This window comes from Bos indicus, chromosome 4 (assembly GCF_029378745.1).
Source record: "Bos indicus isolate NIAB-ARS_2022 breed Sahiwal x Tharparkar chromosome 4, NIAB-ARS_B.indTharparkar_mat_pri_1.0, whole genome shotgun sequence".
Taxonomy (NCBI): Eukaryota; Metazoa; Chordata; class Mammalia; order Artiodactyla; family Bovidae; genus Bos; species Bos indicus.
The window spans coordinates 106,324,451-106,339,986 of NC_091763.1; the positions used below are offsets into that span (position 1 = coordinate 106,324,451).

General features: G+C 39.9%; 1 long non-coding RNA gene and 1 gene segment (V, D, J or C); one reads left to right on the top strand and one right to left on the bottom strand.

Annotated features, from left to right (window-relative positions):
* LOC109557711 (T cell receptor beta constant 1-like) overlaps nt 1-15,536 on the top strand; it is a gene marked incomplete in the record, with an annotated part of 426,686 nt that overhangs the window by 226,931 nt on the left and 184,219 nt on the right.
* Nucleotides 2,829-5,951, bottom strand: LOC109557740 (uncharacterized). Its single transcript, XR_002180582.2, has 2 exons — nt 5,264-5,951; nt 2,829-5,073 (listed from the first exon to the last, which is right to left on the bottom strand). It is a non-coding gene; the product is annotated as an uncharacterized lncRNA (long non-coding RNA).

A 15,536-nucleotide genomic window follows, 5' to 3' on the forward strand; every position in this document is an offset into this window, starting at 1 on the left:
GGGGTGAAGAGCTGACTCGTTGGAAAGACCCTTAGGCTGGGAAAGACTGAGAGCAAGAGCAGAAGGAAGCAACAGAAGATGAGATGGGTGGATGGCACCAGCGACTCAGTGCACCCAAGTTTAAGCAAACTCAGCGAGATAGTGATAGACAGGGAAGCCTGGTGTGCTGCAGTCCATGGGGTCACAAAAGTCTTGGACACGACTTAGTGACTAAACAACAACAGCATGCGTGTGAGATCAAAAAGGAGAGACAATGAAAGAAACAACCGTAGGGGTATTGAAGCTAGGACGATGATGGTGGCAGTGCTAGAGATACAGGGAAATGAGAGTTTTAAAACATAATTAGGAAATGAAATCAAGACCTGGGTAACTGATTCATCACGAGAGGCAATAGATGGAGAGGAAGCTTTTGACTACAAGTCAGATGAATCAGGAGGACCAAGTGGGAAGAAGATCATGATTTTCTTGATATTGGGGATGCTCTGGGACAGAAATCTCACCAGAAATATGCAGAAAGCAGTGGTACATAGGAGTCAGGGGCTCAAAAAATGGACCTGGGTGAAGGTAAAAATTTGGGACAATTTCCATAACTGGAAGAATGAAACTGCCTTCTTGATCCCTTGATGACAGAATATACAAAGAAAAGATCAAAGGAAGAGGACAGAGATCTGAGGAGCCCACTCACCTTGAATGTGGCCCTAAGAGATTAAATTTAATCAACTGATCAGTAACACCAATCAGTACGGGATCAGTGACTGTGTAACTAAGTACTAGTAGCAAGTCTCTGCAGTACTCCAGCAGGTCACCACACACATGGCTGCATGTTTCCTATCCTGATGATCTTGGGGTGTCTGGCTGCCACTGTGCAGCATAGAGAAACTCCCCACTCGCCACACAGGAGGTAAACACCGCCTGAGACCAGAGGGCCTGTGAGAAGTGTGCCCCTCTGACCATCTAGTCAGTCAGTCAGTCAGAGTTATCAGGGCTTCCCTTTGGCAAAGAATCCTCCTGCAAGGCAGGAAACTCCGGTTTAACTCCTAGGTCGGGAAGATCCACTGGAGAAGGGATAGGCTACCCACTCCAGTATTCTTGGGCTTCCCTTATGGCTCAGCTGGTAAGGAATCTGCCTGCAAAACGGGAGGCCTGGTTCGGTCCCTTGGTTGGGAAGATCCCCTGAAGAAGGGAAAAGCTACCCACTCCAGTATTCTGGCTTGAAGAATCCCATGGACTGTATGGTGGTTGGGATTGCAGAGTCGGACATGACTGAGTGACTTTCACTTGAGCACTAGGGGGTGCTCATAGTGAGCAGCACCAACCTTCCTTCATTTGAGAAGTTGTCTGATACTTCTGGAAACTCAGGTGAGATCTTTGAGGTAGTGGTTGTGAAAGCATGAGTAAGGATTAATCAGATCCATTGCACCTGCCTTCACTAATCAAGGTCGTTTTAAGACTTGCTTGGCCTCCACGTGGCATGTATCCTGAATAAGATGTTTGCCTGAGTTATTTTCCAGGAAACTGCCAGTAGTGCAGCAGAGCCCAGAGTCAGCTGTGTCTAGTTTGAGCCAAACTGGTTGAGACTGGTTAGAACCAGCGACCCTCCTCCTAGGGAAGCACAGGTGTCTGCCTGGGGACCTTCTGACCTCAGAGGATCCAAGACTCCATTCTCAGATCTTGCTGAGCACTTCTGTGGTGAACGGGCAGAGGCTACAGCTCATTTACCCCAGCAGAGAAGGACAACGCATGCACATTTTTTCAGTCCCAAGCTTCCCAAGTGCCCCAGGCTCCCCATGTGCACGTGCTCAGTAGCTAACTCGTGCCCGACACTTTGTGACCCCATGGATGTAGCCCGTCAGGCTCCTCTGTTCATGGGATTCTCCAGGCAAGAATACTGAAGTGGGTTGCCATGTCCTTCTCCAGGGGATCATCCCAATCCAGGGATTGAACCCACATCCCTTGCAGTGGCAGGGTGGATTTCTTTACCACTGAGGCACCATGGAAGCGCATATCTCAGACCTTCAGGTCATGCTTCATTCGTGACAGTCTAAATGCCCTGTGCCCCTTGCCTTTGCGGAGGCGGATTTGAGGTCTTGTTTTCCCTGGTGGCTCAGTGGTAAAGAGCCCACAGGCCAATGCAGGAGACATGGTTTCCATCCCTGGGTCGGGCAGATGCCCTGGAGAAATAAACGACAACCCACTCTAGTATTCTTGCCGGGAGAATCCCATGGACAGAAGAGCCTGGAGGGCTACAGTTCATGGGTCGCAGAGTCAGCCCAACGGGGTAGGAGGGCGGGGATACTCTTGCTTGGCTGGCTTGAGAAGAAGCCCTTACTTTGCTGCAAACATCAGAGTCTCAGCAGTTTGGCTCCTTGTACTTAGGGCAAAATGAACATGGTAACAGTTGGGAGAATGATTTGCAGTTATCCTGGGATGACAATAGGTCTTGAAAACAGCAGGATCTAATTCTACACTTCCTAATCCCCAGAGCATGTAGCACAGTCTACAGTACCAGTAATTGTTCTGGTCACACGTCATTGATAAGTAAGTCAATGAAGGTCATCACTAGTTCTGTTTCACATTGTGTTGAATTTCCAGCCTGGCAAAACAAGAAAAAAGCATGAAAATGAAAAAAGAAGGGGGAAAGAGTGATTATAGACGGATGACAAGTTTAGAAGGCGCAAAGGAATCTAAAGAAGCATTGCATTATTTATAATAACACTTAATAAGTTAATGAAAATTAACATAAAGTCAGTTTATTCCCATACACTAGCAAGAGATTTTTAAAGAGATATCATTTAGTAACAGAAAACATAAAAGATAATACACCTAAATCTATACAAAGATAAACAATTCAGAAATTTATTAAATTTTAGAGGAAGGCATTTTAAAATCTGAAATAACTGAAGTTACATGCCGTGATCATGAATAAGTTAAACCAGTACTAAAATTATTCCAATTTCAGCACTATCATCTATGTATTCACTATAGCACTAAACAAAGTCACAACAGGAATTTCATGAAATTTGACAAAATAGTCATAATTTAAGTGGGAAAAAGAGGAGAGAATACTGAAGATAATATTAAAGAACTACAAAGTGATGTGAATTTGCAATCTAATCATCAAATTATTTTATAATTTCGTATAAGTAAGTGGACAAATGGAAAACCATAGATTTGAAATAGCACCGTGCATATATAGGCACTTAATATACGGTAAAGCCACCACTGCAGGTATGTAGGGGAGTAATGCAATATACAGGTTCTTCTGGGACAAGTAGTTCTCCACAGGAAGAAAAATTAATCTAAACTCTTTCTCACTACATATGCAAAAAAAACCCCAAAATTCTAAAAGGATTAAATGCTGAACTGCAACATTTAAATTATTAACTATTTGGTAAATATAGGAATATATTTTTATGAACTTTAGTTATGGAAACATTGCTTATAAAGAATTAAAGAATTCACACCTTCCCCCCAAAAAAGAATGATAGACTTTACTAAATAAGAAATATCTTACAAAGAGTTAAAACACAAGTCACGAATTGAAAAGATATTAGCATACATGTAAATGACAAAGTTTAGTATCTGAGATATATGAAGAACTGTTACAAATAAATGCTAGTTAATCTACCAAAAGTATGAGAAAAGAGCAATGTTCAGAAAAACCAGTGGCCTATAAACGTATTACTTTAGAATATCAATCTCCTTCGCAGTCATAAAAATGCAAGCTAAAGCTATAGTGAGATACCACTTTAACCTAACAGACTGACAAAATTAAAAGAACAGTACATGCCAATGTACTAGATGCTAGAAGAGGAACATTTGAATGTAGTTCATAAACTGTTGTGGGACTATTTATTTGCTTAATTAATTTGGAAACCATTTTGTCTTGCTATGTAAAATAGACGTGGTGACCCTAAGGCTCAATTTTTACAATCCCAGGTATACAGAAACTTTACACTTAAGTATGTAAAGAATTGTGTAAGAATACACTCCTATTTGTCATAGCATTAAAATCTGGGTGAGAAAAAAAACAACAACGAGGGTGCATGAGGTTAAATGGATAATAGATTCTGACAAACTAGTAAGTGGAATCCTACATATTAGTGAAACTGATTTATCTAAAACTACATGAGACAACATGATTTAGTATCATAGGCATATGTTGAATGAAAAGAGCATGGCCAAGAAAAAGAACTCCCTCAAAAACACTTAAAAGCCAGACAACACTGATTAATACAAAATTTTCAGATTCTTACATAAATGAGAAAAACTGTAATGAAAAGCAAGTGAATAAAAATATGAATTTCAGGAGTGTAGTTACATGGACATGGTAGAAAAACAACCATGAAGTCTATAAAAATAACACAGGGGCTTAAACATTCTTAGTGCTAATCTAACTCCTAAGCTGATTGATTCAAACAAGAGGATTCCCTTTATTTTTTTCCCTAAATGGATTGCATATTCATCATAAATATTATTTTGCATAAGTTCAACATTTAACTCTTTAATTTAAAGAGGCAGATATATGATTTTTTAAGTGCAGTGGAAACTATGATTGATAACAGCAAGCTGTTCTGTCTGAGAGGGAAGGGAAAAGGCAAATCTACAAGGTAAAAAAGGAAATAAATTGTTAATATGCAAGTAACTGTTATTTTTAAAGAAATAGTGAAAGAGCAGAATCAGGAGAAAGAAAATTAAAGCAGTTTGAAATCCACACCAGTTGTTTAACCAGCTTTCTCTGCCCTCCCAGGCTGTGCAACGTTAGTCTCATTTTCCATATGATGACCACGAAAAGTAATCACGTCACAAGCAGGTGCTGAAGGGGGATGAGGAGCCTTAGAGAAAAAGTCGCTGCCCTGCTTTCTCCCTGAGCCAGCCATGTGCTTCAGCCTTCTGTGCTGTGCGGCTTTTTGTTTTCTTTTGGGGAGCAGGTGAGGTGAACTTATTGGATTCCAGTTTCAGGACATTCTCCTGTGGCAGCAAAATCAGGCTTTCTCCTGGGCTTTCACTGTACTTTCTCTCTCTTTCCTTACAGGCTCCATGGACACTGAGGTCACCCAGAGTCCCAGTCATCTGGTCAAAGGAAAAGAATAGAAAGCAAAGATGGATTGTGTCCCCATAAAAGGACACTCTTATGTTTACTGGTATCGCAAGAAGCTGGAAGAAGCATTAGAATTTTTGGTTTACTTTCAGAAGCAAGACATTGTGGAAGATACAGCCATGTTCAAACAGCGATTTTCAGCTGAGTGCCGCCAAAACTCACCCTGCAGCCTGGAAATCAAGTCCACCGAGGCAGCGGACTCGGCTCTGTATTTCTGTGCCAGCAGCCAGTCCACAGTGCTGCGCGTCAGCTCTCCTTAGAGCACAAACTCACCGTGGACCCAGCTCAGGAAATCAGTGGTGTTGTAGGAGGGCAGGAACTAAGAGAAGCCCACCTTGAAAGAGCATTAGCCAGAAGGAAAAAATCTGTAAATGACCACACAGGATGAGCAGAAGGGGAGATGGAAACCAGCTGGTGGGAACACACACCCAAGGGTGGGGCAGGAAGCTGTAAGGGGTCTCAGATTCCCCAGCTGGCAGGGTATCTGGCAAAGGAGACAAAGGTTGTGACCTTGGTGGATTAATAACAGTCTTATTAAAACATGTAGTTCTGTGTTTTTCACCTGATAAAGCTGTGCCTTCAGGACTAAGGATAATCGGCAGGTCATCTGTCTTCCCCGGGCACCCTAATCACCGGGCTCTGCACATTCATGGATCCAGACCCAGAGACTCCTCAGGGTTCATCACCGCTTCTCTCAGCTGTCCCTGCCAGAGAAACTGAGCAAGAAACTCAGCAACTCCCTTCATCCAGATTCCTGCAATCGTGCAACTTTTAAAAGCATCTTTGAGGCATAACATACCCACAACAAAATACACCCATTTTAGGCACATACTGATGTATTTTCACAAGTTTTTACACCCATGTAACCAGGATGACAATCAAGACACAAAACGTTTCCCCCTTCCCAAAACATCCCCCATGGCATTTTACTGAGGTCGTTTTAACTTCTCTCACTATTGCTTTGTATATTTTCTTTATCAACCATGTTCTGCACATATTTTGTTTAATTTTTCTTAGTTTTTCCTGAAATTGTTTTAAGAGATATATTATGAATGTACTTTTTAATACTCATAAGGAATTTATTTATTAAAATATTTTCTGCAAAGACTTTATATTTTCGTACTTCGATTTAGTCTTTACATTTCTCAGTTGATGTCTCAACCTCAGTATAGAGGTTTACAGAAAGGACCTTTTCCAGAAGTTCGTGTTTACCAGCAACCAAAACTGAGATCACAAAAGTAGCCTCATTTTCTGTGTGCCCAACTGTTAGGACTGCTCTGCTTTAAAGGAAAAGAGACTAAATCAAACATATTGTTAAAGTTAAGAAGAAATATATTTTGCTTATGAAAATAAGCTGGAGAGTTAAGAATAATTAAGGGGAATATTTGAAAAAGCACATGATTTGCAAAGAAAAATGTGGATGCTGCCTCTCTGTTGGTCAAGCCTGTGAATACATTTCTTATTTTTCCTATCAGCCAGTTCCGCAATTAATATTGTTAAAAGGTCTGTACTACAGATTTACTGCAGTCTCTGTCAAAGTGCCTATGAACAGAACTAAAACAAATAGTTGTAAAATTGGTATGAAACCACATGAGGTCCCAGATAGTGAAAGCAATCAAGAGAAAAAAGAACAAAGCTAGAGATAGTACAATCTCTGATGTCAGTGAATGCTCAAAGCTGTAATAATCAAAACAGAATGGAACAGGTGCAAAAATGGACACAGAACGGACAGCCCAGAAATAAACCCAGGCTTGTATGGTCAGTTCAACTACGGCAAAGAATGCAGGAATATACGGTTTGGAAACAACTTCCTCCTCAATAAGCAGGACTAGTGAAACTGGACAACTACATAACAGAATGAAGTTAGGACATTTCCTCACCCCACACACAAATATAAACTCAAAATGGATTAAAGACCAACGTGTAAGGCCGGAAACCATAAAACTCCCAGAAGAAAACCCAGGCAGAACATTCTTTGACATCTATTGTAGCAGTGTTTCTTTTGATCTGTCTCTACAAAGAAAAGAAACAAAAGCAAAAATAAACAAAGGGGACCTAATCAAGATTAAAACCTTCTCACAGAAAAAAAGAAGAGACAAAAAAAGTTGTCGAAACAAAAATCCAACCTGATGAATGGAAGAAAATGTTTGCAAAAAATAACACCAGTAAAGCATTAATATCCAACATATCTAAACAGTTCAGGCAATTCAATTTAAAAAACACAAAAGAACCCAATTACAAATTGGGCATAAGATCTCTCATCTCCTTGCTTGGTTGCCTTGCAAACAAACCTCTTCTTGCTCCAAACATGGGCATCTAGTCTTTTGTCTTCCTGTGGGTCAGCCAAGATGAACCTGGTCCAGCAGCCCTGGGGATAATGATGCGGATATCCTGGCACGCCAGGAACTCCTTTAATAGTAAGACATAATGTTACACTTTGTAACCCCCATAGCGTCTACCACATATCCAGTGTCTGTATGTCTACATCAAATATAGCTGATGAATAAGTAAATGAATGTGACCACAATTTCTAGTCAAGACTGTGCTGAATTTCAAACCAGCAGAACAAGAGAAAAGAGTGTGAATAAGAAAAGGAGGAAAAACAGTGATTAAGGACAGATGGCAAACTTAGAAGAACCAAAGGAATCTAGAGATGTATTGCATTATTAACAACAATGAATTTAATAAGTACTGAATTTAACATGAATATAAAAAGTCAGTTTATTTCTATATTCTGGCAACAAACAGTTAAAAGTATTTTTAGGGAGAGACCATTTACAAATTTTAAAATAACATAAAATACATAAAAACAAATTGATTAGGTAAATGAGATTTTAATACAGAAAAATATTAAATCTTAAAGGAAAACATTTTAAAAATCTGAAATAAGTGAAGATTTATACCATGATCATGAAAAAAATTAAACCTGTAGTGTTTCTGCAGTATTATCTATGAATTCAATGCAGCACAAAACAAAATCACAATAGGTATTTTCATGAAATTTGATGAAAGTAAACTGAAGTTTATGTGGAATAAAGAGAATAGAGAAGATAATATTGAACAAGTAGAAAACGAGGTGGTTCCTCTTTGAATCACCACACCATTTCCTAATTTAGGAGAATGAAAAAGGCATATGAATTTACAAACAGAAAATCATAGATTTGAAAGGGCAGCATGCTTATGTAGGCATATTATATATGATAGAGCCATCACTGCATGTATGCAGAGGAGTAAGGCACTACACAAAACGTTCTTCTGGGACAAGTTGTTATAAAAGATTTTAAAAATTAAAATTCCATACATTATAAAAGAATTAAATGCTTCAGTGCCACATTCAAAATGTCAGCGGTTTGATAAATAACTTGTGAATTTATCTTTATGACCTTGGAATATGAAAGCGTTGCTTATAAAGACTTAAATGTGTACACTCCATAACAAAAATGTAGACCCAACTAAATTAGACATATCAATAAAAAACACTGCAGCACTCTCCCGGGGTCCGTTGGCTAAGACTTGGTATTCTCAGTGCAGGGGGCCCAGGTTCCATCCCTGGCCAGGGAACTAGACCCCACAGGCTGCAACAGCGAGCCTGTGTGCCACAGCCAAGACCCTGAGCAGCCAAAGAGATACATAAACGTATTTTTTAAAAATTACAAAGAGTGAAACACAAACCACAAAATCAAAAGGTATTAGTAACAAATGTAACTGACAAAATTTGGTAACCAGAATATGTAAGGAACTGTTACAAATAAGTAATAGCTGCTGCTGCTGCTGCTACTAAGTCACTTCAGTCGTGTCCGACTCTTTGTGACCCCATAGACGGCAGCCCACCAGGCTCCCCCGTCCCTGGGATTCTCCAGGCAGGAACACTGGAGTGGGGTGCCATTTCCTTCTCCAATGCATGAAAGTGAAAAGTGAACATGAAATCACTCAGTCGTGTCCGACTTCACGACTCCATGGACTGCAGCCTACAGAAAACACTAGTGGCCTATAAACAGAAAAAAATATATTCAACCTCCTTAACAATCATAAAAAGTGCAAACTAAGACTACAGTCAGATACCATTTTATCCTAATAGACTGGCAAAAGAATTGTGCCAATTGAGTCCTAGATGTGTAACACTAGAAAACACACAATAAAATGTTCTTGATATGATTTGAGTTAATTAACTTGGAAAGCATTTTGTCTTAGTATGTAAAGTTAACGTGGTGACCCTAAGGCTCAATTTTTATATTTCCAGGTATAGAGAAATCTTACAACTCGGTTTATAAAGAAAGGTATGAGAATGTAGTCCTGTTTATACTAGTACCAAAACCTAGAGGAAAAAACTACTGTGAATAAATTCGAGAATGGATAATAAATTCTGACAAACTAATACATGGAATTCTAGTTATTAATGAAATTGAATTATCTAAAATTATGTGCAAAACATGAATTATTGGCACAGACACACTATTGAATAAAAAAAGAACATTACCGGAACAAAGTATAAACAGAATGAACCCCTTAGATAATTTTCAAAGACATAAAACACTGATGAATAAATAATTTACAGATTCTTACATAAATCTAAAAGTGGTAATAGAAAGTGAGTAAAAATTTGAACTTCGGGATTATGGTTACCTAGACCTGGTAGAAAAGAATGGTAGAATCCAGAAAAACAACAAGGACTTAAAAATTCTCTGGGAAAATCTACCTCCCAAACTGATTGCTTCAGGCAAGATCATTCATTTTATTATTTGACTAGATCTATTGCAGGTGCATCACAAGTATTTCTTTTGTATAGTTCAAAATTTGGTTTGCTAACATAAAGTAGCTGCTATCCCACTTTGTAAGTGTAGTAGAAGTTATGATTGACATACCGCAAGTTATATGGTTCATTGTCTGAGACGGAAGGGAGGAGGAGAGGGGGCAAATGGACACATTTAAAAAGCAAATAAATTATTCATGAGAAATGATTTTTATATTTAAAGAAGCGACGGAAGAGCAGAATCAGGAAACAGAAAGTTAAAGCAGGTTGGAATGCATACTGATTATTTCACAGCCTTCCTTGTCCTGTCAGCCTATGAAATATTATAGTCTCAGGTACCCGGGAACTGTGAGGACCACAGGAAGTGACCACGTCACCAGGAAGTGCTGAAGGGGGATGAGGGGCCTGAGAGGAAACGCCGCTGCCCTGCTTTCTCCTGGAGTCAGCCATGAGCCTCAGCCTCCTGTGCTGGGTGGCTCTTTTTCTCTGGGGAGCAGGTGAGGCAAATGTATTGGATTTAAGTCTCAGGACTTTCTCCTATGGCTGCCAAATCAGGCTCCCTCTAGGGCTTTTTGTGAACTTTCTCTTTCCTTACAGGCTCCATGGACACTGAGGTCACCCAGAGTCCAGGTCATCTGGTCAAAGGAAAAGACCAGAAAGCAAAGATGGATTGTGTCCCCATTAAAGGACACGCTTCTGTTTACTGGTATCTCAAGAAGCTGGAATCATTTGAGTTTTTGGTTTATTTGCGGAATGGAAAAATTACAGAAGATACAGCCATGTTCAAACAGCGATTTTCAGCTGAGCGCCCCCAAAACTCACCCTGCAGCCTGGAAATCAACTCCACCGAGGCAGCGGACGCGGCTCTGTATTTCTGTGCCAGTAGCCAGTCCACAGTGCTGCACGTCAGCTCTTCTTAGAACACAAACTCACCGTGCACCCAGCTCAGGAGATCAGTGGTGTTGTAGGAGGGTAGGAATTAACAGAAACCCACCTTGAAAGAGCATAAAGCAGAAGGAAAAGCCTGTAAATGGCCACACAGGATGAGCAGAAGGGGAGGTGGAAAATAGCTGGTGGGAACACAAACCCAAGGAAGAGGAAGGAAGCTGTGAGGGGTCTCAGATTCCCCAGTTTGCAGAATATCTGGCAAAGGGGACACAGGATGTGACCTTGATGGGTTTCTGTCTTTATTAAACATGCAGTTCCGTTCTTTTCATCTGGCAAAGCTGTGGCTTCAGACATAGGGATAATCTGCAAGTCACCTGTATTCCGTGGGGACCTTGATCACCTGGCTCAGCACATTCATTGCTCCAGACCCAGAGACTCCTCAGGGTTGGTTCATGGCTGCTTCTCATCTGTCCCTGACAGAGCAACTGAGCAGAAAAATCAGCATCTCTCTTCAACCAGATTCCTGCAATCATGCAACTTTTAAAAGCAACTTTGAGGCATAACATACCAAAACAAAATGCTCCAATTTAGGTCTGTATTTCAGTACATTGTGACAAGTTTATAACCCATGCAACCAGCGTGAGAATCAAGACACAGACTATTTCCCCCTCCCCCCAAATCCCTCCATGCTATTTTACTAAGGTCTTTTTAACTTCTTTTACCATTCCTTGGAGAAGGCAATGGCACCCCACTCCAGTACTCTTGCCTGGAAAATCCCATGGACAGAGGAGCCTGGGAGGCTGCAGTCCATGGGGTCGCTAAGAGTCAGACATGACTGAGCGACTTCACTTTCACTTTTCACGTTCATGCATTGGAGAAGGAAATGGCAACCCACTCTAGTGTTCTTGCCTGGAGAATCCCAGGGATGGGGAGCCTGGTGGGCTGTTGTCTATGGGGTCGCGCAGAGTCGGACAAGACTGAATTGACTTAGCAACAATAGCAACAGCAACCATTGCTCTGTATATTTTTTATTGACTATGTCCAGCACATATTTTGTTGAATTTTTTTTCTTTTCTCTAAATTTTTTAAGACATGTATTATGAATTTACTTTTTCATTTAATTTTTCATTTTCCATACTCATGTGGAATTTATTTATTCAAATATTTCTTCCAAGACTTTGCATTATCACACTTTGACTTAGTCTTTACATTTCTCAATTGATATCTCAAACACAGTATATTATAGAAAAACACCTTCTCCAGAAATTAGTGTTCTTCAGCAACCATACCTGAGATCATAAGATCAGTCTGATTTTCTGTGTGCCTGTTAGTATTGTTCTGCTTTAAAGTAAAAGAAACTAATTCAACCATACTGGAAGAGTTAAGAAGAGATACATTTTGCTTATGAAAATAAACCAGTGAATTAACTATATTAAGGAGTTATTTGACTGCAAAGCACATGACTTGCAAAGAAGAATTTCAGTTGCTGCATCTCCGCTGGTCAAGTCTGTGAATTCATTTCTTGTTCCTCTCATGGGCCATTTCTAAAATTAATATTGCTAAAAGGTCTGTACTACAGATTTAATGCAGTCCCTATCAAAATGCCTACAACAATTTTCACAGAACTAGAACAAATAGTTCTAAAATTTATGCGAAAGACACAGAAGACCCCAGATAGTAAAGAGCATTCAAGAGAATAAAAAAATGTCCACAAAGCAAAAGGTGTCATACTCTCTGACTTCAGTTAATATTATTAATACAGAGCTATAATAATCAAAACAGAATGATATTGCACAAAAATGGACATACAACTGAGAGTCTAGAAATAAACCCACGAAAACACGGTCAGTGAAACTATGACAAAGAATGCAAGAATATACAGTTTAGAAAAGATTGTCTTCAATAAGTAGTACTGGTAAAACTGGACAGCTACATAACAGAATGAAATTAGAACGTTCACACCCCACACACTTATATAAACTCAAATGGATTAAAGATTGGCGTGCAATCAGGAACAACAAAACTCCTAGAAGAAAACACAGAACGCTCTTTGACATCTATTGTAGCAATGTATATTCAGATCTGTCTCACTGGGGAAGGAAAACAAAAGCAAAAATAAACAAATGCAATTGAATTAACCTTAAAATCTTCTTACAGCAAAAACAAACAAACAAAAGAGAACCACTGACGAAAAAAAGATAACGTGCTGAATGGAAGAAAATATATGCAAACAAAATAATCAGTAAACCATTAATATTCAAAATATATAAACAGTCAGGCAACTCAATATGAAAAACACAAACAACACAATTTTAAAATTGGGCAGAAGATCTTTCATCTCTTTGCCTGATTCCTTTGCAAATAAATCCCTTCCCTGACGCAAATGGGCTTCCCTTATGGCTCAGCTGGTAAAGAATCTGCCTGCAATACAGGAGACCCCAGTTCAATTCCTGGGTAGGGAAGATCTGCTGGAGAAGGCATAGGCTACCCACTCAAGTCTTCTTGGGCTTCCCTGGTGGCTCAGCTGGTAAAGAATTCACCTGCAGTGTGGGAGACCTGGATTTGATCCCTGCTTTGGGAAGATCCCCTAGAGAAGGCAACGACCCACTCCAGTAACCTGGCCTGGAGAATTCCACGGACTGTGTAGTCCATGGGGTCACAAAGAGTTGGACATGACTGAACGACTTTCACTCTCACTTTCTGCAGCAAACCTGGGCATCTAGTGTCTTGGCTTCATGTGGGTCAGCCAAGATGAACCTGGGCCAATACCAGTCAGAAGAGTGATGTGCTTCCCTGGTGGCACTAGTGGTCAATGCAGGAGATGTAAGAGACATTCGTCTGATCTCTGGGTAGGGAAGACCCCCTGGAGGAGGGCAAGGCAACCCACTCTGGTATTCTTGTCTCAAGAATTCCATGGGCAGAGGAGCCTGGCAGACTACAGTCCATGGGTGGCAAAGAGTCAGACACGACCGACGATCACTTTCGCTTTCACTTGGCATGTGGATAACTCCTTTAATAGCAGGATGTAATCTCATACCTTGTAACCCTCATAGCACCTACCACATATTTAGTACCTGTAGTTCTCCAAGTCAAATATAACTGATAAATAAGTAAATGAATGGCACTAGTATTTCTAGTGAAGATTTTGCCAAATTCCAGCCAGGAGAACAAGAAAAAAGGCTGAGAATGAGAAAAGGAGGGGAAGAAAAGTTTTAAAACACAGACGGCAAGTTTAGAAGAACCAAAGGAATCTAAAGAGGCAATGCATTATTAATAATAACAGATTTAATAAGCTTATTGAATTTAACATAAATATAAAAAGTTTATTCCATATGTTATCAACAGTTAAAATGTTTTTTAAAGAGAGATGATTTAAAAATTCTAATGTAACATATAAAATACATAAAAACAAATCTATTAGGTAAATGAGACTGTAATTCAGAAAAGGATTACATTTTAGAGGAAAACATTTTAAAAACCTGAAATAAGTGAAAATGTACACCATGATCATGAATCAGTAAAACCGATGGTAAGAGTATTCCTAAATCTTCACTATCAACTGTTTGTTCAGGGCTGATCAAAATCACAAAAGATATTTTCATGAAATCTGACCAAAGTCATCTGAAATTTAAGTGGTCAACACAGAAAAGAGAAAATAATGTTGAACAGGGACAAAGTAAGGTGATTTCTCATTGAACTATCAAATTATTTCTTAGTTTAGGATAATGAAAAAGGCATAAATAAACAGACAAACGAAAATCATGGATTTAAAAGGGGAGCAAGTTTAAGCTGGATCATAGAAAAAGCAAGAGAGTTCCAGAAAAACATCTATTTCTGCTTTATTGACTATGCCAAAGCCTTTGACTGTGTCAATCACAATAAACTGCGGTAAATTCTAAAAGAGATGGGAATCCCAGACCACCTGACCTGACTCTTGAGAAACCTGTATGCAGGTCAGGAAGCAACAGTTAGAACTGGACATGGAACAACAGACTGGTTCCAAATAGGAAAAGGAGTACGTCAAGGCTGCATATTGTCACCCTGTTTATTTTAACTTCTGTGCAGAGTACATGATGAGAAATGCTGGGCTGGAAGAAGCACAAGCTGGAATCAAGATTGCCGGGAGAAATATCAATAACCTCAGATATGCAGATGACACCACCCTTATGGCAGAAACTGAAGAACTAAAGAGCCTCTTGATGAAAGTGAAAGAGGAGAGTGAAAAAGTTGGCTTAAAGCTCAACATTCAGAAAATGAAGATCATGGCATCTGGTCCCATCACTTCATGGGAAATAGATGGGGAAACAGTGGAAACAGTGTCAGACTTTATTTTGGGGGGCTCCAAAATCACTGCAGATGGTGATTGCAGGCATGAAATTAAAAGACGCTTACTCCTTGGAAGGAAAGTTATGATCAACCTAGACAGCATATGAGATGGCTGGATGGCATCACTGACTCGATGGACGTGAGTGTCAGTGAACTCTGGGAGTTGGTGATGAACAGGGAGGCCTGGCGAGCTGCAATTCATGGGGTCCCAAAGAGTCAGACATGACTGAGCGACTGATCTGATCTGGTCTGATCTGAGAGAGCATATTAAAAAGCTAGAGACATTACTTTGCCAACAAAGGTCTGTCTAGTTAAAGCTGTGGTTTTTCCAGTCGTCATGTATGGATGTGAGAGCTGATCTATAAAGAAAGCTGAGCTCAGAAGAATCGATGCTTTAGAGCTGTGGTGTTGAAGAAGACTCTTGAGAGTCCCTTGGACTGCAAGGAGATCCAACCAGTCCATTCTAAAGGA